Source organism: Anopheles funestus, unplaced genomic scaffold (genome assembly GCF_943734845.2).
Source record: "Anopheles funestus unplaced genomic scaffold, idAnoFuneDA-416_04 scaffold_34_ctg1, whole genome shotgun sequence".
NCBI lineage: Eukaryota > Metazoa > Arthropoda > Insecta > Diptera > Culicidae > Anopheles > Anopheles funestus.
Window position 1 is genome coordinate 93348 of NW_026045362.1, and position 26006 is coordinate 119353.

A 26006-nucleotide genomic window follows, 5' to 3' on the forward strand; every position below is an offset into this window, starting at 1 on the left:
GCCAAGACACCTTAGCCAAGACACCTTAGCCAAGACACCTTAGCCAAGACACATTAGCCAAGACACCTTAGCCAAGACACCTTAGCCAAGACACATTAGCCGAGACACCTTAGCCAAGACACATTAGCCAAGACAATTTGGCCAACACACCTTAGCCAAGACACCTTAGCCAAGACACATTAGCCAAGACACCTTAGCCAAGACACCTTAGCCAAGACACATTAGCCAAGACACATTAGCCAAGACACCTTAGCCAAGACACATTAGCCAAGACACCTTAGCCAAGACACATTAGCCAAGACACCTTAGCCAAGACATATTAGCCAAGACACCTTAGCCAAGACACCTTAGCCAAGACACCTTAGCCAAGACACCTTAGCCAAGACACCTTAGCCAAGACACCTTAGCAAAGACACATTAGCCAAGACACATTAGCCAAGACACCTTAGCCAAGACACATTACCTTAGCCAAGACACCTTAGCCAAGACACCTTAGCCAAGACACCTTAGCCAAGACACCTTAGCCAAGACACATAAGCCAAGACACATTAGCCAAGACACCTTAGCCAAGACACCTTAGCCAAGACACCTTAGCCAAGACACCTTAGCCAAGACACCTTAGCCAAGACACATTAGCCAAGACACATTAGCCAAGACACATTAGCCAAGACACCTTAGCCAAGACACCTTAGCCAAGACACATTAGCCGAGACACATTAGCCAAGACACATTAGCCAAGACACCTAAGCCAAGACACATTAGCCAAGACACCTTAGCCAAGACACATTAGCCAAGACACCTTAGCCAAGACACATTAGCCAAGACACATTAGCCAAGACACATTACCTTAGCCAAGACACCTTAGCCAAGACACCTTAGCCAAGACACCTTAGCCAAGACACCTTAGCCAAGACACCTTAGCCAAGACACATTAGCCAAGACCCCTTAGCCAAGACACCTTAGCCAAGACACCTTAGCCAAGACACCTTAGCCAAGACACATTAGCCAAGACACCTTAGCCAAGACACCTTAGCCAAGACACATTAGCCAAGACACCTTAGCCAAGACATATTAGCCAAGACACCTTAGCCAAGACACCTTAGCCAAGACACCTTAGCCAAGACACCTTAGCCAAGACACCTTAGCCAAGACACCTTAGCCAAGACACCTTAGCCAAGACACCTTAGCCGAGACACATTAGCCAAGACACATTAGCCAAGACACCTTAGCCAAGACACCTTAGCCAAGACACATTAGCCGAGACGCATTAGCCAAGACACATTAGCCAAGACACCTTAGCCAAGACACCTTAGCCAAGACACCTTAGCCAAGACACCTTAGTCAAGACACATTAGCCAAGACCCCTTAGCCAAGACACCTTAGCCAAGACACCTTAGCCAAGACACATTAGCCAAGACACATTAGCCAAGACACATTAGCCAAGACACATTAGCCGAGACACATTAGCCAAGACACATTAGCCAAGACACCTTAGCCAAGACACCTTAGCCAAGACACCTTAGCCAAGACACCTTAGTCAAGACACATTAGCCAAGACCCCTTAGCCAAGACACCTTAGCCAAGACACCTTAGCCAAGACACCTTAGCCAAGACCCCTTAGCCAAGACACCTTAGCCAAGACACCTTAGCCAAGACACATTAGCCGAGACACATTAGCCAAGACACCTTAGCCAAGACACATTAGCCGAGACACATTAGCCAAGACACATTAGCCAAGACACCTTAGCCAAGACACCTTAGCCAAGACACCTTAGCCAAGACACCTTAGCCAAGACACCTTAGCCAAGACACCTTAGCCAAGACACCTTAGCCAAGACACATTAGCCAAGACACATTAGCCAAGACACCTTAGCCAAGACACATTAGCCAAGACACATTAGTCAAGACACCTTAGCCAAGACACCTTAGCCAAGACACCTTAGCCAAGACACATTAGCCGAGACACCTTAGCCAAGACACCTTAGCCAAGACACATTAGCCAAGACACATTAGCCAAGACACATTAGCCAAGACACATAAGCCAAGACACATTAGCCAAGACACCTTAGCCAAGACACCTTAGCCAAGACACCTTAGCCAAGACACCTTAGCCAAGACACCTTAGCCAAGACACCTTAGCCAAGACACCTTAGCCAAGACACATTAGCCAAGACACATTAGCCAAGACACATTAGCCAAGACACCTTAGCCAAGACACCTTAGCCAAGACACCTTAGCCAAGACACCTTAGCCAAGACACATTAGCCAAGACACCTTAGCCAAGACACCTTAGCCAAGACACCTTAGCCAAGACACCTTAGCCAAGACACATTAGCCAAGACACCTTAGCCAAGACACCTTAGCCAAGACACATTAGCCGAGACACCTTAGCCAAGACACATTAGCCAAGACACCTTGGCCAACACACCTTAGCCAAGACACCTTAGCCAAGACACATTAGCCAAGACACCTTAGCCAAGACACCTTAGCCAAGACACATTAGCCAAGACACATTAGCCAAGACACCTTAGCCAAGACACATTAGCCAAGACACCTTAGCCAAGACACCTTAGCCAAGACACATTAGCCAAGACACCTTAGCCAAGACATATTAGCCAAGACACCTTAGCCAAGACACCTTAGCCAAGACACCTTAGCCAAGAAACCTTAGCCAAGACACCTTAGCCAAGACACCTTAGCAAAGACACATTAGCCAAGACACATTAGCCAAGACACCTTAGCCAAGACACATTAGCCAAGACAAATTAGTCAAGGCACCTTAGCCAAGACACCTTAGCCAAGACACCTTAGCCAAGACACATTAGCCGAGACACCTTAGCCAAGACACCTTAGCCAAGACACATTAGCCAAGACACCTTAGCCAAGACACCTTAGCCAAGACACCTTAGCCAAGACACATTAGCCAAGACACATTAGCCAAGACACATTAGCCAAGACACCTTAGCCAAGACACCTTAGCCAAGACTCATTAGCCAAGACACCTTAGCCAAGACACCTAAGCCAAGACACATTAGCCAAGACACCTTAGCCAAGACACCTTAGCCAAGACACATTAGCCAAGACACCTTGGCCAAGACACATTAGCCAAGACACCTTAGCCAAGACACCTTAGCCAAGACACATTAGCCAAGACACCTTAGCCAAGACATATTAGCCAAGACACCTTAGCCAAGACACCTTAGCCAAGACACCTTAGCCAAGACACATTAGCCAAGACACATTAGCCAAGACACCTTAGCCAAGACACATTAGCCAAGACACATTAGTCAAGACACCTTAGCCAAGACACCTTAGCCAAGACACCTTAGCCAAGACACATTAGCCGAGACACCTTAGCCAAGACACCTTAGCCAAGACACATTAGCCAAGACACCTTAGCCAAGACACCATAGCCAAGACACCTTAGCCAAGACACCTTAGCCAAGACACATTAGCCAAGACACATTAGCCAAGACACCTCAGCCAAGACACATTAGCCAAGACACCTTGGCCAAGACACATTAGCCAAGACACCTTAGCCAAGACACCTTAGCCAAGACACATTAGCCAAGACACCTTAGCCAAGACATATTAGCCAAGACACCTTAGCCAAGACACCTTAGCCAAGACACCTTAGCCAAGACACATTAGCCAAGACACATTAGCCAAGACACCTTAGCCAAGACACATTAGCCAAGACACATTAGTCAAGACACCTTAGCCAAGACACCTTAGCCAAGACACCTTAGCCAAGACACATTAGCCGAGACACCTTAGCCAAGACACCTTAGCCAAGACACATTAGCCAAGACACCTTAGCCAAGACACCTTAGCCAAGACACCTTAGCCAAGACACATTAGCCAAGACACCTTAGCCAAGACACATTAGCCAAGACACCTCAGCCAAGACACATTAGCCAAGACACATTAGCCAAGACACCTTAGCCAAGACACCTTAGCCAAGACACCTTAGCCAAGACACCTTAGCCAAGACACCTTAGCCAAGACACATTAGCCAAGACACATTAGCCAAGACACCTTAGCCAAGACACATTAGCCAAGACACATTAGTCAAGACACCTTAGCCAAGACACCTTAGCCAAGACACCTTAGCCAAGACACATTAGCCGAGACACATTAGCCAAGACACCTTAGCCAAGACACCTTAGCCAAGACACCTTAGCCAAGACACCTTAGCCAAGACACCTTAGCCAAGACACCTTAGCCAAGACACATTAGCCAAGACACATTAGTCAAGACACCTTAGCCAAGACACCTTAGCCAAGACACCTTAGCCAAGACACATTAGCCGAGACACCTTAGCCAAGACACATTAGTCAAGACACCTTAGCCAAGACACCTTAGCCAAGACACCTTAGCCAAGACACATTAGCCGAGACACATTAGCCAAGACACCTTAGCCAAGACACCTTAGCCAAGACACATTAGCCAAGACACATTAGCCAAGACACATTAGCCAAGACACCTTAGCCAAGACATATTAGCCAAGACACCTTAGCCAAGACACATTAGCCAAGACACATTAGCCGAGACACATTAGCCAAGACACCTTAGCCAAGACACATAAGCCAAGACACCTTAGCCAAGACACCTTAGCCAAGACACCTTAGCCAAGACACCTTAGCCAAGACACCTTAGCCAAGACACCTTAGCCAAGACATATTAGCCAAGACACTTTAGCCAAGACACATTAGCCAAGACACATTAGCCGAGACACATTAGCCAAGACACATTAGCCAAGACACATAAGCCAAGACACCTTAGCCAAGACACCTTAGCCAAGACACCTTAGCCAAGACACCTTAGCCAAGACACCTTAGCCAAGACACCTTAGCCAAAACAACTTAGCCAAGACACCTTAGCCAAGACACCTTAGCCAAGACACCTTAGCCAAGACACCTTAGCCAAGACACCTTAGCCAAAACACCTTAGCCAAGACACCTTAGCCAAGACACCTTAGCCAAGACACCTTAGCCAAGACACCTTAGCCAAGACACATTAGCCGATACACATAAGCCAAGACACCTTAGCCAAGACACCTTAGCCAAGACACCTTAGCCAAGACACATTAGCCGAGACACCTTAGCCAAGACACCTTAGCCAAGACACATTAGCCAAGACACATTAGCCAAGACACATTAGCCAAGACACCTTAGCCAAGACACATTAGCCAAGACACATTAGCCGAGACACATTAGCCAAGACACCTTAGCCAAGACACCTTAGCCAAGACACATTAGCCAAGACACCTTAGCCAAGACATATTAGCCAAGACACCTTAGCCAAGACACCTTAGCCAAGACACCTTAGCCAAGACACCTTAGCCAAGACACATTAGCCAAGACACCTTAGCCAAGACACCTTAGCCAAGACACATTAGCCAAGACACATTAGCCAAGACACCTTAGCCAAGACACCTTAGCCAAGACACCTTAGCCAAGACACATTAGCCAAGACACATTAGCCAAGACACCTTAGCCAAGACACATTAGCCAAGACACCTTAGCCAAGACACCTTAGCCTTAGCCAAGACACCTTAGCCAAGACACCTTAGCCAAGACACCTTAGCCAAGACACATTAGCCAAGACACATTAGCCAAGACACCTTAGCCAAGACACATTAACCAAGACACCTTAGCCGAGACACATTAGCCAAGACACCTTAGCCAAGACACCTTAGCCAAGACACATTAGCCAAGACACCTTAGCCGAGACACATTAGCCAAGACACCTTAGCCAAGACACCTTAGCCAAGACACATTAGCCAAGACACCTTAGCCAAGACACATTAGCCAAGACACCTTAGCCAAGACACATTAGCCAAGACACCTTAGCCGAGACACATTAGCCAAGACACCTTAGCCAAGACACCTTAGCCAAGACACATTAGCCAAGACACCTTAGCCAAGACATATTAGCCAAGACACCTTAGCCAAGACACCTTAGCCAAGACACCTTAGCCAAGACACCTTAGCCAAGACACATTAGCCAAGACACCTTAGCCAAGACACATTAGCCAAGACACCTTAGCCAAGACACCTTAGCCAAGACACCTTAGCCAAGACACATTAGCCGAGACACATAAGCCAAGACACCTTAGCCAAGACACCTTAGCCAAGACACCTTAGCCAAGACACCTTAGCCAAGACACCTTAGCCAAGACACCTTAGCCAAGACACCTTAGCCAAAACACCTTAGCCAAGACACCTTAGCCAAGACACCTTAGCCAAGACACATTAGCCAAGACACATTAGCCAAGACACCTTAGCCAAGACACATTAGCCAAGACACATTAGCCAAGACACATTAGCCAAGACACCTTAGCCAAGACATATTAGCCAAGACACCTTAGCCAAGACACATTAGCCAAGACACCTTAGCCAAGACACTTTAGCCAAGACACATTAGCCAAGACACCTTAGCCAAGACACCTTAGCAAAGACCCATTAGAAAAGACACCTTAGCCAAGACACCTTAGCCAAGACACCTTAGCCAAGACACATTAGCCAAGACACATTAGCCAAGACACCTTAGCCAAGACACATTAGCCAAGACACCTTAGCCAAGACACCTTAGCCAAGACACCTTAGCCGAGACACCTTAGCCAAGACACATTAGCCAAGACACCTTAGCCAAGACACATTAGCCAAGACACCTTAGCCGAGACACATTAGCCAAGACACCTTAGCCAAGACACTTTAGCCAAGACACATTAGCCAAGACACCTTAGCCAAGACACCTTAGCCAAGACACATTAGCCAAGACACATTAGCCAAGACACCTTAGCCAAGACACATTAGCCAAGACACATTAGCCAAGACACATTAGCCAAGACACCTTAGCCAAGACACATTAGCCAAGACACATTAGCCAAGACACCTTAGCCAAGACACATTAGCCAAGACACCTTAGCCGAGACACATTAGCCAAGACACCTTAGCCAAGACACTTTAGCCAAGACACATTAGCCAAGACACCTTAGCCAAGACACCTTAGCAAAGACCCATTAGAAAAGACACCTTAGCCAAGACACCTTAGCCAAGACACCTTAGCCAAGACACATTAGCCAAGACACATTAGCCAAGACACCTTAGCCAAGACACATTAGCCAAGACACCTTAGCCAAGACACCTTAGCCAAGACACCTTAGCCGAGACACCTTAGCCAAGACACATTAGCCAAGACACCTTAGCCAAGACACATTAGCCAAGACACCTTAGCCGAGACACATTAGCCAAGAAACCTTAGCCAAGACACTTTAGCCAAGACACATTAGCCAAGACACCTTAGCCAAGACACCTTAGCCAAGACACATTAGCCAAGACACCTTAGCCGAGACACATTAGCCAAGACACATTAGCCAAGACACCTTAGCCAAGACACCTTAGCCAAGACACATTAGCCAAGACACATTAGCCAAGACACATTAGCCAAGACACCTTAGCCAAGACACCTTAGCCAAGACACATTAGCCAAGACACCTTAGCCAAGACACATTAGCCAAGACACCTTAGCCGAGACACATTAGCCAAGACACCTTAGCCAAGACACTTTAGCCAAGACACATTAGCCAAGACACCTTAGCCAAGACACCTTAGCAAAGACCCATTAGAAAAGACACCTTAGCCAAGACACCTTAGCCAAGACACCTTAGCCAAGACACATTAGCCAAGACACATTAGCCAAGACACCTTAGCCAAGACACATTAGCCAAGACACCTTAGCCAAGACACCTTAGCCAAGACACCTTAGCCGAGACACCTTAGCCAAGACACATTAGCCAAGACACCTTAGCCAAGACACATTAGCCAAGACACCTTAGCCGAGACACATTAGCCAAGACACCTTAGCCAAGACACTTTAGCCAAGACACATTAGCCAAGACACATTAGCCAAGACACCTTAGCCAAGACACATTAGCCAAGACACCTTAGCCGAGACACATTAGCCAAGACACATTAGCCAAGACACCTTAGCCAAGACACATTAGCCAAGACACATTAGCCAAGACACCTTAGCCAAGACACCTTAGCCAAGACTCATTAGCCAAGACACCTTAGCCAAGACACATTAGCCAAGACACATTAGCCAAGACACATTAGCCAAGACACCTTAGCCAAGACACATTAGCCAAGACACCTTAGCCAAGACACCTTAGCCAAGACACTTTAGTCAAGACACCTTAGCCAAGACACCTTAGCCGAGACACATTAGCCAAGACACCTTAGCCAAGACACTTTAGCCAAGACACCTTAGCCAAGACACCTTAGCCGAGACACCTTAGCCAAGACACCTTAGCCAAGACACCTTAGCCAAGACACCTTAGCCGAGACACATTAGCCAAGACACCTTAGCCAAGACACTTTAGCCAAGACACCTTAGCCGAGACACATTAGCCAAGACACCTTAGCCAAGACACATTAGCCAAGACACCTTAGCCGAGACACATAAGCCAAGACACATTAGCCAAGACACCTTAGCCAAGACACATTAGCCAAGACACATTAGCCGAGACACATTAGCCAAGACACATTAGCCAAGACACCTTAGCCGAGACACCTTAGCCAAGACACCTTAGCCAAGACACATTAGCCGAGACACATTAGCCAAGACACATTAGCCAAGACACCTTAGCCAAGACACCTTAGCCAAGACACATTAGCCAAGACACCTTAGCCGAGACACCTTAGCCAAGACACATTAGCCAAGACACCTTAGCCAAGACACATTAGCCAAGACACCTTAGCCAAGACACATTAGCCAAGACACCTTAGCCGAGACACCTTAGCCAAGACACATTAGCCAAGACACTTCAGCCAAGACACATTAGCCAATCACCTTAGCCAAGACACCTTAGCCAAGACACCTTAGCCAAGACACATTAGCCAAGACACCTTAGCCGAGACACATTAGCCAAGACACCTTATCCAAGACACCTTAGCCAAGACAAATGAGCCAAGACACCTTAGCCAAGACACCTTAGCCAAGACACCTTAGCCAAGACACATTAGCCAAGACACCTTAGCCAAGACACCTTAGAAACGACACCTTAGCCAAGACACCTTAGCCAAGACACCTTAGCCGAGACACATTAGCCAAGACACATTAGCCAAGACACCTTAGCCAAGACACCTTAGCCAAGACACATTAGCCAAGACACATTAGCCAAGACACATTAGCCAAGACACCTTAGCCAAGACACATAAGCCAAGACACATTAGCCAAGACACCTAAGCCGAGACACATTAGCCAAGGCACCTTAGCCAAGACACCTTAGCCAAGACACATTAGCCAAGACACCTTAGCCAAAACACATTATCCAAGACACCTTAGCCAAGACACATTAGCCAAGACACATTAGCCAAGACACCTTAGCCAAGACACATTAGCCAAGACACCTCAGCCAAGACACCTTAGCCGAGACACATTAGCCAAGACACCTTAGCCAAGACACCTTAGCCAAGACACCTTAGCCAAGACACATTAGCCAAGACACCTTAGCCAAGACACTTTAGCCAAGACACATTAGCCAAGACACCTTAGCCAAGACACCTTAGCCAAGACACATTAGCCAAGACACCTTAGCCGAGACACATTAGCCAAGACACATTAGCCAAGACACCTTAGCCAAGACACCTTAGCCAAGACACATTAGCCAAGACACATTAGCCAAGACACATTAGCCAAGACACCTTAGCCAAGACACCTTAGCCAAGACACATTAGCCAAGACACCTTAGCCGAGACACATTAGCCAAGACACCTTAGCCAAGACACTTTAGCCAAGACACATTAGCCAAGACACCTTAGCCAAGACACCTTAGCAAAGACCCATTAGAAAAGACACCTTAGCCAAGACACCTTAGCCAAGACACCTTAGCCAAGACACATTAGCCAAGACACATTAGCCAAGACACCTTAGCCAAGACACATTAGCCAAGACACCTTAGCCGAGACACATTAGCCAAGACACCTTAGCCAAGACACTTTAGCCAAGACACCTTAGCCAAGACACCTTAGCCGAGACACCTTAGCCAAGACACCTTAGCCAAGACACTTTAGCCAAGACACATTAGCCAAGACACATTAGCCAAGACACCTTAGCCAAGACACATTAGCCAAGACACCTTAGCCGAGACACATTAGCCAAGACACATTAGCCAAGACACCTTAGCCAAGACACATTAGCCAAGACACATTAGCCAAGACACCTTAGCCAAGACACCTTAGCCAAGACTCATTAGCCAAGACACCTTAGCCAAGACACATTAGCCAAGACACATTAGCCAAGACACATTAGCCAAGACACCTTAGCCAAGACACATTAGCCAAGACACCTTAGCCAAGACACCTTAGCCAAGACACTTTAGTCAAGACACCTTAGCCAAGACACCTTAGCCGAGACACCTTAGCCAAGACACCTTAGCCAAGACACTTTAGCCAAGACACCTTAGCCAAGACACCTTAGCCGAGACACCTTAGCCAAGACACCTTAGCCAAGACACCTTAGCCAAGACACCTTAGCCGAGACACATTAGCCAAGACACCTTAGCCAAGACACTTTAGCCAAGACACCTTAGCCGAGACACATTAGCCAAGACACCTTAGCCAAGACACATTAGCCAAGACACCTTAGCCGAGACACATAAGCCAAGACACCTTAGCCGAGACACCTTAGCCAAGACACATTAGCCAAGACACATTAGCCGAGACACATTAGCCAAGACACATTAGCCAAGACACCTTAGCCGAGACACCTTAGCCAAGACACCTTAGCCAAGACACATTAGCCGAGACACATTAGCCAAGACACATTAGCCAAGACACCTTAGCCAAGACACCTTAGCCAAGACACATTAGCCAAGACACCTTAGCCGAGACACCTTAGCCAAGACACATTAGCCAAGACACCTTAGCCAAGACACATTAGCCAAGACACCTTAGCCAAGACACATTAGCCAAGACACCTTAGCCGAGACACCTTAGCCAAGACACATTAGCCAAGACACTTCAGCCAAGACACATTAGCCAATCACCTTAGCCAAGACACCTTAGCCAAGACACCTTAGCCAAGACACATTAGCCAAGACACCTTAGCCGAGACACATTAGCCAAGACACCTTATCCAAGACACCTTAGCCAAGACACATTAGCCAAGACACCTTAGCCAAGACACATTAGCCAAGACACCTTAGCCGAGACACCTTAGCCAAGACACATTAGCCAAGACACTTCAGCCAAGACACATTAGCCAATCACCTTAGCCAAGACACCTTAGCCAAGACACCTTAGCCAAGACACATTAGCCAAGACACCTTAGCCGAGACACATTAGCCAAGACACCTTATCCAAGACACCTTAGCCAAGACAAATGAGCCAAGACACCTTAGCCAAGACACCTTAGCCAAGACACCTTAGCCAAGACACATTAGCCAAGACACCTTAGCCAAGACACCTTAGAAACGACACCTTAGCCAAGACACCTTAGCCAAGACACCTTAGCCGAGACACATTAGCCAAGACACATTAGCCAAGACACCTTAGCCAAGACACCTTAGCCGAGACACATAAGCCAAGACACATTAGCCAAGACACCTTAGCCAAGACACATTAGCCAAGACACATTAGCCGAGACACATTAGCCAAGACACATTAGCCAAGACACCTTAGCCGAGACACCTTAGCCAAGACACCTTAGCCAAGACACATTAGCCGAGACACATTAGCCAAGACACATTAGCCAAGACACCTTAGCCAAGACACCTTAGCCAAGACACATTAGCCAAGACACCTTAGCCGAGACACCTTAGCCAAGACACATTAGCCAAGACACCTTAGCCAAGACACATTAGCCAAGACACCTTAGCCAAGACACATTAGCCAAGACACCTTAGCCGAGACACCTTAGCCAAGACACATTAGCCAAGACACTTCAGCCAAGACACATTAGCCAATCACCTTAGCCAAGACACCTTAGCCAAGACACCTTAGCCAAGACACATTAGCCAAGACACCTTAGCCAAGACACATTAGCCAAGACACCTTAGCCAAGACACCTTAGCCAAGACTCATTAGCCAAGACACCTTAGCCAAGACACATTAGCCAAGACACATTAGCCAAGACACATTAGCCAAGACACCTTAGCCAAGACACATTAGCCAAGACACCTTAGCCAAGACACCTTAGCCAAGACACCTTAGCCGAGACACATTAGCCAAGACACATTAGCCAAGACACCTTAGCCAAGACACCTTAGCCAAGACACATTAGCCAAGACACATTAGCCAAGACACATTAGCCAAGACACCTTAGCCAAGACACATAAGCCAAGACACATTAGCCAAGACACTTCAGCCAAGACACATTAGCCAAGACACCTTAGCCGAGACACATTAGCCAAGACACATTAGCCAAGACACCTTAGCCAAGACACATTAGCCAAGACACATTAGCCAAGACACCTTAGCCAAGACACCTTAGCCAAGACTCATTAGCCAAGACACCTTAGCCAAGACACATTAGCCAAGACACATTAGCCAAGACACATTAGCCAAGACACCTTAGCCAAGACACATTAGCCAAGACACCTTAGCCAAGACACCTTAGCCAAGACACCTTAGCCGAGACACATTAGCCAAGACACATTAGCCAAGACACCTTAGCCAAGACACCTTAGCCAAGACACATTAGCCAAGACACCTTAGCCAAGACACATTAGCCAAGACACCTTAGCCAAGACACATTAGCCAAGACACCTTAGCCGAGACACCTTAGCCAAGACACATTAGCCAAGACACTTCAGCCAAGACACATTAGCCAAGACACCTTAGCCGAGACACATTAGCCAAGACACATTAGCCAAGACACCTTAGCCAAGACACATTAGCCAAGACACATTAGCCAAGACACCTTAGCCAAGACACCTTAGCCAAGACTCATTAGCCAAGACACCTTAGCCAAGACACATTAGCCAAGACACATTAGCCAAGACACATTAGCCAAGACACCTTAGCCAAGACACATTAGCCAAGACACCTTAGCCAAGACACCTTAGCCAAGACACCTTAGCCGAGACACATTAGCCAAGACACATTAGCCAAGACACCTTAGCCAAGACACCTTAGCCAAGACACATTAGCCAAGACACATTAGCCAAGACACATTAGCCAAGACACCTTAGCCAAGACACATAAGCCAAGACACATTAGCCAAGACACCTAAGCCGAGACACATTAGCCAAGGCACCTTAGCCAAGACACCTTAGCCAAGACACATTAGCCAAGACACCTTAGCCAAAACACATTAGCCAAGACACCTTAGCCAAGACACATTAGCCAAGACACATTAGCCAAGACACCTTAGCCAAGACACATTAGCCAAGACACCTTAGCCAAGACACCTTAGCCGAGACACATTAGCCAAGACACCTTAGCCAAGACACCTTAGCCAAGACACCTTAGCCAAGACACATTAGCCAAGACACCTTAGCCAAGACACTTTAGCCAAGACACATTAGCCAAGACACCTTAGCCAAGACACCTTAGCCAAGACACATTAGCCAAGACACCTTAGCCGAGACACATTAGCCAAGACACATTAGCCAAGACACCTTAGCCAAGACACCTTAGCCAAGACACATTAGCCAAGACACATTAGCCAAGACACATTAGCCAAGACACCTTAGCCAAGACACCTTAGCCAAGACACATTAGCCAAGACACCTTAGCCAAGACACATTAGCCAAGACACCTTAGCCGAGACACATTAGCCAAGACACCTTAGCCAAGACACTTTAGCCAAGACACATTAGCCAAGACACCTTAGCCAAGACACCTTAGCAAAGACCCATTAGAAAAGACACCTTAGCCAAGACACCTTAGCCAAGACACCTTAGCCAAGACACATTAGCCAAGACACATTAGCCAAGACACCTTAGCCAAGACACATTAGCCAAGACACCTTAGCCGAGACACATTAGCCAAGACACCTTAGCCAAGACACTTTAGCCAAGACACCTTAGCCAAGACACCTTAGCCGAGACACCTTAGCCAAGACACCTTAGCCAAGACACTTTAGCCAAGACACATTAGCCAAGACACATTAGCCAAGACACCTTAGCCAAGACACATTAGCCAAGACACCTTAGCCGAGACACATTAGCCAAGACACATTAGCCAAGACACCTTAGCCAAGACACATTAGCCAAGACACATTAGCCAAGACACCTTAGCCAAGACACCTTAGCCAAGACTCATTAGCCAAGACACCTTAGCCAAGACACATTAGCCAAGACACATTAGCCAAGACACATTAGCCAAGACACCTTAGCCAAGACACATTAGCCAAGACACCTTAGCCAAGACACCTTAGCCAAGACACTTTAGTCAAGACACCTTAGCCAAGACACCTTAGCCGAGACACATTAGCCAAGACACCTTAGCCAAGACACTTTAGCCAAGACACCTTAGCCAAGACACCTTAGCCGAGACACCTTAGCCAAGACACCTTAGCCAAGACACCTTAGCCAAGACACCTTAGCCGAGACACATTAGCCAAGACACCTTAGCCAAGACACTTTAGCCAAGACACCTTAGCCGAGACACATTAGCCAAGACACCTTAGCCAAGACACATTAGCCAAGACACCTTAGCCGAGACACATAAGCCAAGACACATTAGCCACGACACCTTAGCCAAGACACATTAGCCAAGACACATTAGCCGAGACACATTAGCCAAGACACATTAGCCAAGACACCTTAGCCGAGACACCTTAGCCAAGACACCTTAGCCAAGACACATTAGCCGAGACACATTAGCCAAGACACATTAGCCAAGACACCTTAGCCAAGACACCTTAGCCAAGACACATTAGCCAAGACACCTTAGCCGAGACACCTTAGCCAAGACACATTAGCCAAGACACCTTAGCCAAGACACATTAGCCAAGACACCTTAGCCAAGACACATTAGCCAAGACACCTTAGCCGAGACACCTTAGCCAAGACACATTAGCCAAGACACTTCAGCCAAGACACATTAGCCAATCACCTTAGCCAAGACACCTTAGCCAAGACACCTTAGCCAAGACACATTAGCCAAGACACCTTAGCCGAGACACATTAGCCAAGACACCTTATCCAAGACACCTTAGCCAAGACAAATGAGCCAAGACACCTTAGCCAAGACACCTTAGCCAAGACACCTTAGCCAAGACACATTAGCCAAGACACCTTAGCCAAGACACCTTAGAAACGACACCTTAGCCAAGACACCTTAGCCAAGACACCTTAGCCGAGACACATTAGCCAAGACACATTAGCCAAGACACCTTAGCCAAGACACCTTAGCCAAGACACATTAGCCAAGACACATTAGCCAAGACACATTAGCCAAGACACATTAGCCAAGACACATAAGCCAAGACACATTAGCCAAGACACCTAAGCCGAGACACATTAGCCAAGACACCTTAGCCAAGACACCTTAGCCAAGACACATTAGCCAAGACACCTTAGCCAAAACACATTAGCCAAGACACCTTAGCCAAGACACAATAGCCAAGACACATTAGCCAAGACACCTTAGCCAAGACACATTAGCCAAGACACCTTAGCCAAGACACCTTAGCCGAGACACATTAGCCAAGACACCTTAGCCAAGACACCTTAGCCAAGACACCTTAGCCAAGACACATTAGCCAAGACACCTTAGCCAAGACACATTAGCCAAGACACCTTAGCCAAGACACCTTAGCCAAGACACATTAGCCAAGACACCTTAGCCAAGACACCTTAGCCAAGACACCTTAGCCAAGACACATTAGCCAAGACACATTAGCCAAGACACCTTAGCCAAGACACCTTAGCCAAGACACCTTAGCCAAGACACATTAGCCAAGGCACTTTAGCCGAGACACATTAGCCAAGACACCTTAGCCAAGACATATTAACCAAGACACCTTAGCCAAGACACCTTAGCCAAGACACCTTAGCCAAGACACATTAGCCAAGACACCTTAGCCAAGACACATTAGCCAAGACACCTTAGCCGAGACACATTAGCCAAGAAACCTTAGCCAAGACACTTTAGCCAAGACACATTAGCCAAGACACCTTAGCCAAGACACCTTAGCCAAGACACATTAGCCAAGACACCTTAGCCAAGACACCTTAGCCAAGACACATTAGCCAAGACACCTTAGCCAAGACACCTTAGCCAAGACACATTAGCCAAGACACCTTAGCCAAGACACCTTAGCCAAGACACCTTAGCCAAGACACCTTAGCCAAGACACCTTAGCCAAGACACCTTAGCCAAGACACATTAGCCAAGACACATTAGCCAAGACACCTTAGCCAAGACACATTAGCCAAGACACCTTAGCCAAGACACATTAGCCAAGACACCTTAGCCAAGACACCTTAGCCAAGACACATTAGTAAAGACACCTTAGCCAAGACACCTTAGCCAAGACACCTTAGCCAAGACACTTTAGCCAAGACACCTTAGCCAAGACACATTAGCCAAGACACCTTAGCCAAGACACCTTAGCCGAGACACCTTAGCCAAGACACTATAGCCAAGACACATTAGCCAAGACACCTTAGCCAAGACACCTTAGCCAAGACACCTTAGCAAAGACACATTAGAAAAGACACCTTAGCCAAGACACCTTAGCCAAGACACATTAGCCAAGACACATTAGCCAAGACACCTTAGCCAAGACACATTAGCCAAGACACCTTAGACGAGACACATTAGCCAAGACACCTTAGACAAGACACCTTAGCCAAGACACCTTAGCCAAGACACCTTAGCCAAGACACATAAGCCAAGACACCTTAGCCGAGACACATTAGCCAAGACACCTTAGCCGAGACACCTTAGCCAAGACACCTTAGCCAAGACACATTAGCCAAGACACCTTAGCCAAGACACCTTAGCCGAGACACCTTAGCCGAGACACATTAGCCAAGACACCTTAGCCAAGACACCTTAGCCAAGACACCTTAGCCAAGACACCTTAGCCAAGACACATTAGCCAAGACACATTAGCCAAGACACATTAGCCAAGACACCTTAGCCGAGACACATTAGCCAAGACACCTTAGCCAAGACACTTTAGCCAAGACACCTTAGCCAAGACACATTAGCCAAGACACTTTAGCCAAGACACCTTAGCCGAGACACCTTAGCCAAGACACTTTAGCCAAGACACATTAGCCAAGACACCTTAGCCAAGACACCTTAGCAAAGACACATTAGCCAAGACACTTTAGCCGAGACACAATAGCGAAGACACCTTAGCCGAGACACATTAGCCAAGACACCTTAGCCAAGACACTTTAGCCAAGACACCTTAGCCGAGACACATTAGCCAAGACACCTTAGCCAAGACACATTAGCCAAGACACCTTAGCCGAGACACATAAGCCGAGACACATAAGCCAAGACACATTAGCCAAGACACCTTAGCCAAGACACATTAGCCAAGACACATTAGCCGAGACACATTAGCCAAGACACATTAGCCAAGACACCTTAGCCGAGACACCTTAGCCAAGACACATTAGCCGAGACACATTAGCCAAGACACATTAGCCAAGACACCTTAGCCAAGACACTTTAGCCGAGACACATTAGCCAAGACACCTTAGCCAAGACACGTTAACCAAGACACCTTAGCCAAGACACCTTAGCCAAGACACCTTAGCCAAGACACATTAGCCAAGACACCTTAGCCAAGACACATTAGCCAAGACACCTTAGCCAAGACACATTAGCCACGACACATTAGCCAAGACACATTAGCCGAGACACATTAGCCAAGACACCTTAGCCAAGACACCTTAGCCAAGACACATTAGCCAAGACACCTTAGCCGAGACACATAGCCAAGACACCTTAGCCAAGACACCTTAGCCAAGACACATTAGCCAAGACACATTAGCCAAGACACATTAGCCAAGACACCTTAGCCAAGACACATTAGCCGATACACATTAGCCAAGACACCTTAGCCAAGAGACTTTAGCCAAGACACATTAGCCAAGACACCTTAGCCAAGACACCTTAGCCAAGACACATTAGCCAAGACACCTTAGCCGAGACACCTTAGCCAAGACACATTAGCCAAGACACCTTAGCCAAGACACCTTAGCCAAGACACATTAGCCAAGACACCTTAGCCAAGACACCTTAGCCAAGACACTTTACCCGAGACACCTTAGCCAAGACACATTAGCCAAGACACCTTAGCCGAGACACATTAGCCAAGACACCTTAGCCAAGACACCTTAGCCAAGACACCTTAGCCAAGACACCTTAGCCAAGACACATTAGCCAAGACACTTTAGCCGAGACACAATAGCGAAGACACCTTAGCCAAGACACCTTAGCCAAGACACCTTAGCCAAGACACCTTAGCCAAGACACCTTAGCCAAGACACATTAGCCAAGACACCTTAGCCAAGACACATTAGCCAAGACACCTTAGCCGAGACACATTAGCCAAGACACCTTAGCCAAGACACTTTAGCCGAGACACATTAGCCAAGACACCTTAGTAAAGACCCATTTAAAAAGACACCTTAGCCAAGACACTTTAGCCGAGACACATTAGCCAAGACACCTTAGCAAAGACCCATTTAAAAAGACACCTTAGCCAAGACACCTTAGCCAAGACACATTAGCCAAGACACCTTAGCCAAGACTCATTAGCCAAGACACCTTAGCCAAGACACATTAGCCGAGACACATTAGCCAAGACACTTTAGCCAAGACACATTAGCCAAGACACATTAGCCAAGACACATTAGCCAAGACACCTTAGCCAAGACACCTTAGCCAAGACACATTAGCCAAGACACCTTAGCCGAGACACATTAGCCAAGACACCTTAGCCGAGACACATTAGCCAAGACACCTTAGCCAAGACACTTTAGCCAAGACACATTAGCCAAGACACCTTAGCCAAGACACCTTAGCAAAGACCCATTAGATAAGACACCTTAGCCAAGACACTTTAGCCGAGACACATTAGCCAAGACACCTTAGCCAAGACACTTTAGCCAAGACACATTAGCCAAGACACCTTAGCCAAGACACCTTAGCCAAGACACATTAGAAAAGACACCTTAGCCGAGACACATTAGCCAAGACACCTGAGCCAAGACACCTTAGCCAAGACACCTTAGCCAAGACACATTAGCCAAGACACCTTAGCCAAGACACCTTAGCCATGACACATTAGCCAAGACACATTAGCCAAGACACCTTAGCCAAGACACCTTAGCCAAGACACATTAGAAAAGACACCTTAGCCAAGACACCTTAGCCAAGACACTTTAGCCAAGACACCTTAGCCGAGACACATTAGCCAAGACACCTTAGCCGAGACACATTAGCCAAGACACCTTAGCCAAGACACTTTAGCCGAGACACATTAGCCAAGACACCTTAGCAAAGACCCATTAGAAAAGACACCTTAGCCAAGACACCTTAGCCAAGACACATTAGCCAAGACACCTTAGCCAAGACTCATTAGCCAAGACACCTTAGCCAAGACACATTAGCCAAGACACATTAGCCAAGACACATTAGCCAAGACACATTAGCCAAGACACCTTAGCCGAGACACATTAGCCAAGACACATTAACCAAGACACCTTAGCCGAGACACATTAGCCAAGACACCTTAGCCAAGACACTTTAGCCAAGACACATTAGCCAAGACACCTTAGCCAAGACACCTTAGCCAAGACACCTTAGCCAAGACACCTTAGCCAAGACACATTAGCCAAGACACCTTAGCCAAGACTCATTAGCCAAGACACCTTAGCCAAGACACATTAGCCAAGACACATTAGCCAAGACACTTTAACCAAGACACATTAGCCAAGACACTTTAGCCAAGACACATTAGCCAAGACACCTTAGCCAAGACACCTTAGCCAAGACACATTAGCCAAGACACCTTAGCCGAGACACATTAGCCAAGACACCTGAGCCAAGACACCTTAGCCAAGACACCTTAGCCAAGACACATTAGCCAAGACACCTTAGCCAAGACACCTTAGCCATGACACATTAGCCAAGACACATTAGCCAAGACACCTTAGCCAAGACACCTTAGCCAAGACACTTTAGCCGAGACACATTAGCCGAGACACATTAGCCAAGAAACTTTAGCCAAGACACCTTAGCCGAGACACCTTAGCCAAGACACATTAGCCAAGACACCTTAGCCAAGACATATTAGCCAAGACACCTTAGCCGAGACACATTAGCCAAGACACATTAGCCAAGACACTTTAGCCAAGACACATTAGCCAAGACACTTTAGCCAAGACACATTAGCCGAGACACCTTAGCCGAGACACATTAGCCAAGACACCTTAGCCAAGACACATTAGCCAAGACACATTAGCCAAGACACCTTAGCCAAGACACCTTAGCCAAGACATATTAGCCGAGACACATTAGCCAAGACACATTAGCCAAGACACATTAGCCAAGACACCTTAGGCTAGACACATTAGCCAAGACACTTTAGCCGAGACACAATAGCGAAGACACCTTAGCCAAGACACATTAGCCAAGACACCTTAGCCGAGACACATTAGCCAAGACACCTTAGCCAAGACACTTTAGCCAAGACACCTTAGCCAAGACACTTTACCCGAGACACCTTAGCCAAGACACATTAGCCAAGACACTTTACCCGAGACACCTTAGCCAAGACACATTAGCCAAGACACCTTAGCCGAGACACATTAGCCAAGACACCTTAGCCAAGACACATTAGCCAAGACACTTTAGCCGAGACACAATAGCGAAGACACCTTAGCCAAGACACATTAGCCAAGACACCTTAGCCAAGACACCTTAGCCAAGACACCTTAGCCAAGACACATTAGCCAAGACACCTTAGCCAAGACACATTAGCCAAGACACCTTAGCCGAGACACATTAGCCAAGACACCTTAGCCAAGACACTTTAGCCAAGACACATTAGCCAAGACACCTTAGCCAAGACACCTTAGCAAAGACCCATTAGAAAAGACGCCTTAGCTAAGACACCTTAGCCAAGACACCTTAGCCAAGACACATTAGCCAAGACACCTTAGCCAAGACACATTAGCCAAGACACCTTAGCCAAGACACATTAGCCAAGACACCTTAGCCGAGACACATTAGCCAAGACACCTTAGCCAAGACACTTTAGCCAAGACACCTTAGCCAAGACACCTTAGCCGAGACACCTTAGCCAAGACACCTTAGCCAAGACACCTTAGCCAAGACACCTTAGCCGAGACACATTAGCCAAGACACCTTAGCCAAGACACTTTAGCCAAGACACCTTAGCCGAGACACATTAGCCAAGACACCTTAGCCAAGACACATTAGCCAAGACACCTTAGCCGAGACACATTAGCCAAGACACATTTGCCAAGACACCTTAGCCAAGACACATTAGCCAAGACACCTTAGCCAAGACACATTAGCCAAGACACCTTAGCCAAGACACCTTAGCCAAGACACCTTAGCCAAGACACATTAGCCAAGACACCTTAGCCGAGACACCTTAGCCAAGACACATTAGCCAAGACACCTTAGCCAAGACACCTTAGCCAAGACACATTAGCCAAGACACCTTAGCCAAGACACATTAGCCAAGACACCTTAGCCAAGACACCTTAGCAAAGACACATTAGAAAAGACACCTTAGCCAAGACACCTTAGCCAAGACACATTAGCCAAGACACATTAGCCAAGACACCTTAGCCAAGACACATAAGCCAAGACACCTAAGCCAAGACACATTAGCCAAGACACATTAGCCAAGACACATTAGCCAAGACACATTAGCCAAGACACCTTAGCCAAGACACCTTAGCCAAGACACCTTAGCCAAGACACATTAGCCAAGACACATTAGCCAAGACACCTTAGCCGAGACACCTTAGCCAAGACACCTTAGCCAAGACACATTAGCCAAGACACCTTAGCCAAGACACCTTAGCCAAGACACCTTAGCCAAGACACCTTAGCCGAGACACCTTAGCCGAGACACATTAGCCAAGACACCTTAGCCAAGACACCTTAGCCAAGACACCTTAGCCAAGACACCTTAGCCAAGACACATTAGCCAAGACACATTAGCCAAGACTCATTAGCCAAGACATCTTAGCCAAGACACATTAGCCAAGACACATTAGCCAAGACACTTTAGCCAAGACACATTAGCCAAGACACTTTAGCCAAGACACATTAGCCAAGACACCTTAGCCAAGACACCTTAGCCAAGACACATTAGCCAAGACACCTTAGCCGAGACACATTAGCCAAGACACCTGAGCCAAGACACCTTAGCCAAGACACCTTAGCCAAGACACATTAGCCAAGACACCTTAGCCAAGACACCTTAGCCATGACACATTAGCCAAGACACATTAGCCAAGACACCTTAGCCAAGACACCTTAGCCAAGACACTTTAGCCGAGACACATTAGCCGAGACACATTAGCCAAGAAACTTTAGCCAAGACACCTTAGCCGAGACACCTTAGCCAAGACACATTAGCCAAGACACCTTAGCCAAGACACATTAGCCAAGACACCTTAGCCGAGACACATTAGCCAAGACACATTAGCCAAGACACTTTAGCCAAGACACATTAGCCAAGACACTTTAGCCAAGACACATTAGCCGAGACACCTTAGCCGAGACACATTAGCCAAGACACCTTAGCCAAGACACATTAGCCAAGACACATTAGCCAAGACACCTTAGCCAAGACACATTAGCCAAGACACATTAGCCGAGACACATTAGCCAAGACACCTTAGCCAAGACACATTAGCCAAGACACCTTAGCCAAGACACATTAGCCGAGACACCTTAGCCGAGACACATTAGCCAAGACACCTTAGCCAAGACACATTAGCCAAGACACCTTAGGCTAGACACATTAGCCAAGACACCTTAGCCAAGACACCTTAGCCAAGACACCTTAGCCAAGACACATTAGCCAAGACACCTTAGCCAAGACACACTAGCCAAGACACCTTAGCCGAGACACATTAGCCAAGACACTTTAGCCAAGACACATTAGCCAAGACACATTAGCCAAGACACCTTAGCCAAGACACATTAGCCAAGACACCTTAGCCAAGACACATTAGCCAAGACACCTTAGCCGAGACACATTAGCCAAGACACCTTAGCCAAGACACTTTAGCCAAGACACCTTAGCCAAGACACCTTAGCCGAGACACCTTAGCCAAGACACCTTAGCCAAGACACCTTAGCCAAGACACCTTAGCCGAGACACATTAGCCAAGACACCTTAGCCAAGACACTTTAGCCAAGACACCTTAGCCGAGACACCTTAGCCAAGACACCTTAGCCAAGACACATTAGCCAAGACACCTTAGCCGAGACACATAAGCCAAGACACATTTGCGAAGACACCTTAGCCGAGACACCTTAGCCAAGACACCTTAGCCAAGACACATTAGCCAAGACACATTAGCCAAGACACATTAGCCAAGACACCTTAGCCAAGACACCTTAGCCAAGACACATTAGCCAAGACACCTTAGCCGAGACACCTTAGCCAAGACACATTAGCCAAGACACCTTAGCCAAGACACATTAGCCAAGACACCTTAGCCAAGACACATTAGCCAAGACACCTTAGCCAAGACACCTTAGCCAAGACACATTAGCCAAGACACCTTAGCCGAGACACCTTAGCCAAGACACATTAGCCAAGACACTTCAGCCAAGACACATTAGCCAATCACCTTAGCCAAGACACCTTAGCCAAGACACCTTAGCCAAGACACATTAGCCAAGACACCTTAGCCGAGACACATTAGCCAAGACACCTTATCCAAGACACCTTAGCCAAGACAAATTAGCCAAGACACCTTAGCCAAGACACCTTAGCCAAGACACCTTAGCCAAGACACATTAGCCAAGACACCTTAGCCAAGACACCTTAGAAACGACACCTTAGCCAAGACACCTTAGCCAAGACACCTTAGCCGAGACACATTAGCCAAGACACATTAGCCAAGACACCTTAGCCAAGACACATTAGCCAAGACACATTAGCCAAGACACATTAGCCAAGACACCTAAGCCAAGACACATAAGCCAAGACACATTAGCCAAGACACCTAAGCCGAGACACATTAGCCAAGACACCTTAGCCAAGACACCTTAGCCAAGACACCTTAGCCAAGACACCTTAGCCAAAACACATTAGCCAAGACACCTTAGCCAAGACACATTAGCCAAGACACATTAGCCAAGACACCTTAGCCAAGACACATTAGCCAAGACACCTTAGCCAAGACACCTTAGCCGAGACACATTAGCCAAGACACCTTAGCCAAGACACCTTAGCCAAGACACCTTAGCCAAGACACATTAGCCAAGACACCTTAGCCAAGACACATTAGCCAAGACACCTTAGCCAAGACACCTTAGCCAAGACACATTAGCCAAGACACCTTAGCCAAGACACCTTAGCCAAGACACATTAGCCAAGACACATTAGCCAAGACACCTTAGCCAAGACACCTTAGCCAAGACACCTTAGCCAAGACATATTAACCAAGACACCTTAGCCAAGACACCTTAGCCAAGACACCTTAGCCAAGACACATTAGCCAAGACACCTTAGCCAAGACACATTAGCCAAGACACCTTAGCCGAGACACATTAGCCAAGACACCTTAGCCAAGACACTTTAGCCAAGACACATTAGCCAAGACACCTTAGCCAAGACACCTTAGCCAAGACACATTAGCCAAGACACCTTAGCCGAGACACCTTAGCCAAGACACATTAGCCAAGACACCTTAGCCAAGACACCTTAGCCAAGACACCTTAGCCAAGACACCTTAGCCAAGACACCTTAGCCAAGACACCTTAGCCAAAACACCTTAGCCAAGACACATTAGCCAAGACACATTAGCCAAGACACCTTAGCCAAGACACATTAGCCAAGACACCTTAGCCAAGACACCTTAGCCAAGACACATTAGCCAAGACACCTTAGCCAAGACACATTAGCCAAGACACCTTAGCCAAGACACCTTAGCCGAGACACATTAGCCAAGACACATTAGCCAAGACACCTTAGCCAAGACACATTAGCCAAGACACATTAGCCAAGACACATTAGCCAAGACACCTTAGCCGAGACACATTAGCCAAGACACTTTTGCCAAGACACCTTAGCCAAGACACATTAGCCAAGACACTTTTGCCAAATCACCTTAGCCAAGACACCTTAGCCAAGACACCTTAGCCAAGACACATTAGCCAAGACACCTCAGCCAAGACACCTTAGCCAAGACACATTAGCCGAGACACATTAGCCAAGACACCTTAGCCGAGACACATTAGCCAAGACACCTTAGCCAAGACACCTTAGCCAAGACACATTAGCCAAGACACCTTAGCCAAGACACATTAGCCAAGACACCTTAGCCAAGACACCTTAGCCAAGACACATTAGCCAAGACACCTTAGCCAAGACACCTTAGCCAAGACACATTAGCCAAGACACATTAGCCAAGACACCTTAGCCAAGACACCTTAGCCAAGACACCTTAGCCAAGACATATTAACCAAGACACCTTAGCCAAGACACCTTAGCCAAGACACCTTAGCCAAGACACATTAGCCAAGACACCTTAGCCAAGACACATTAGCCAAGACACCTTAGCCGAGACACATTAGCCAAGACACCTTAGCCAAGACACTTTAGCCAAGACACATTAGCCAAGACACCTTAGCCAAGACACCTTAGCCAAGACACATTAGCCAAGACACCTTAGCCGAGACACCTTAGCCAAGACACATTAGCCAAGACACCTTAGCCAAGACACCTTAGCCAAGACACCTTAGCCAAGACACCTTAGCCAAGACACCTTAGCCAAGACACCTTAGCCAAAACACCTT

General features: G+C 47.2%; 1 long non-coding RNA gene across 1 annotated transcript in view; it reads right to left on the bottom strand.

Annotated features, from left to right (window-relative positions):
* Positions 1-214: 214 nt before the first annotated feature.
* LOC125774589 (uncharacterized) overlaps positions 215-26006 on the bottom strand; it is a 29179-nt gene continuing 3387 nt past the window's right edge. Inside the window, exons 2-3 of the long non-coding RNA XR_007421072.1 lie at positions 19873-19956; positions 215-304 (exon numbers count right to left, since the gene is read on the bottom strand). This is a non-coding gene — a long non-coding RNA (uncharacterized LOC125774589). The remainder of the gene's footprint in view (positions 305-19872; positions 19957-26006) is intronic.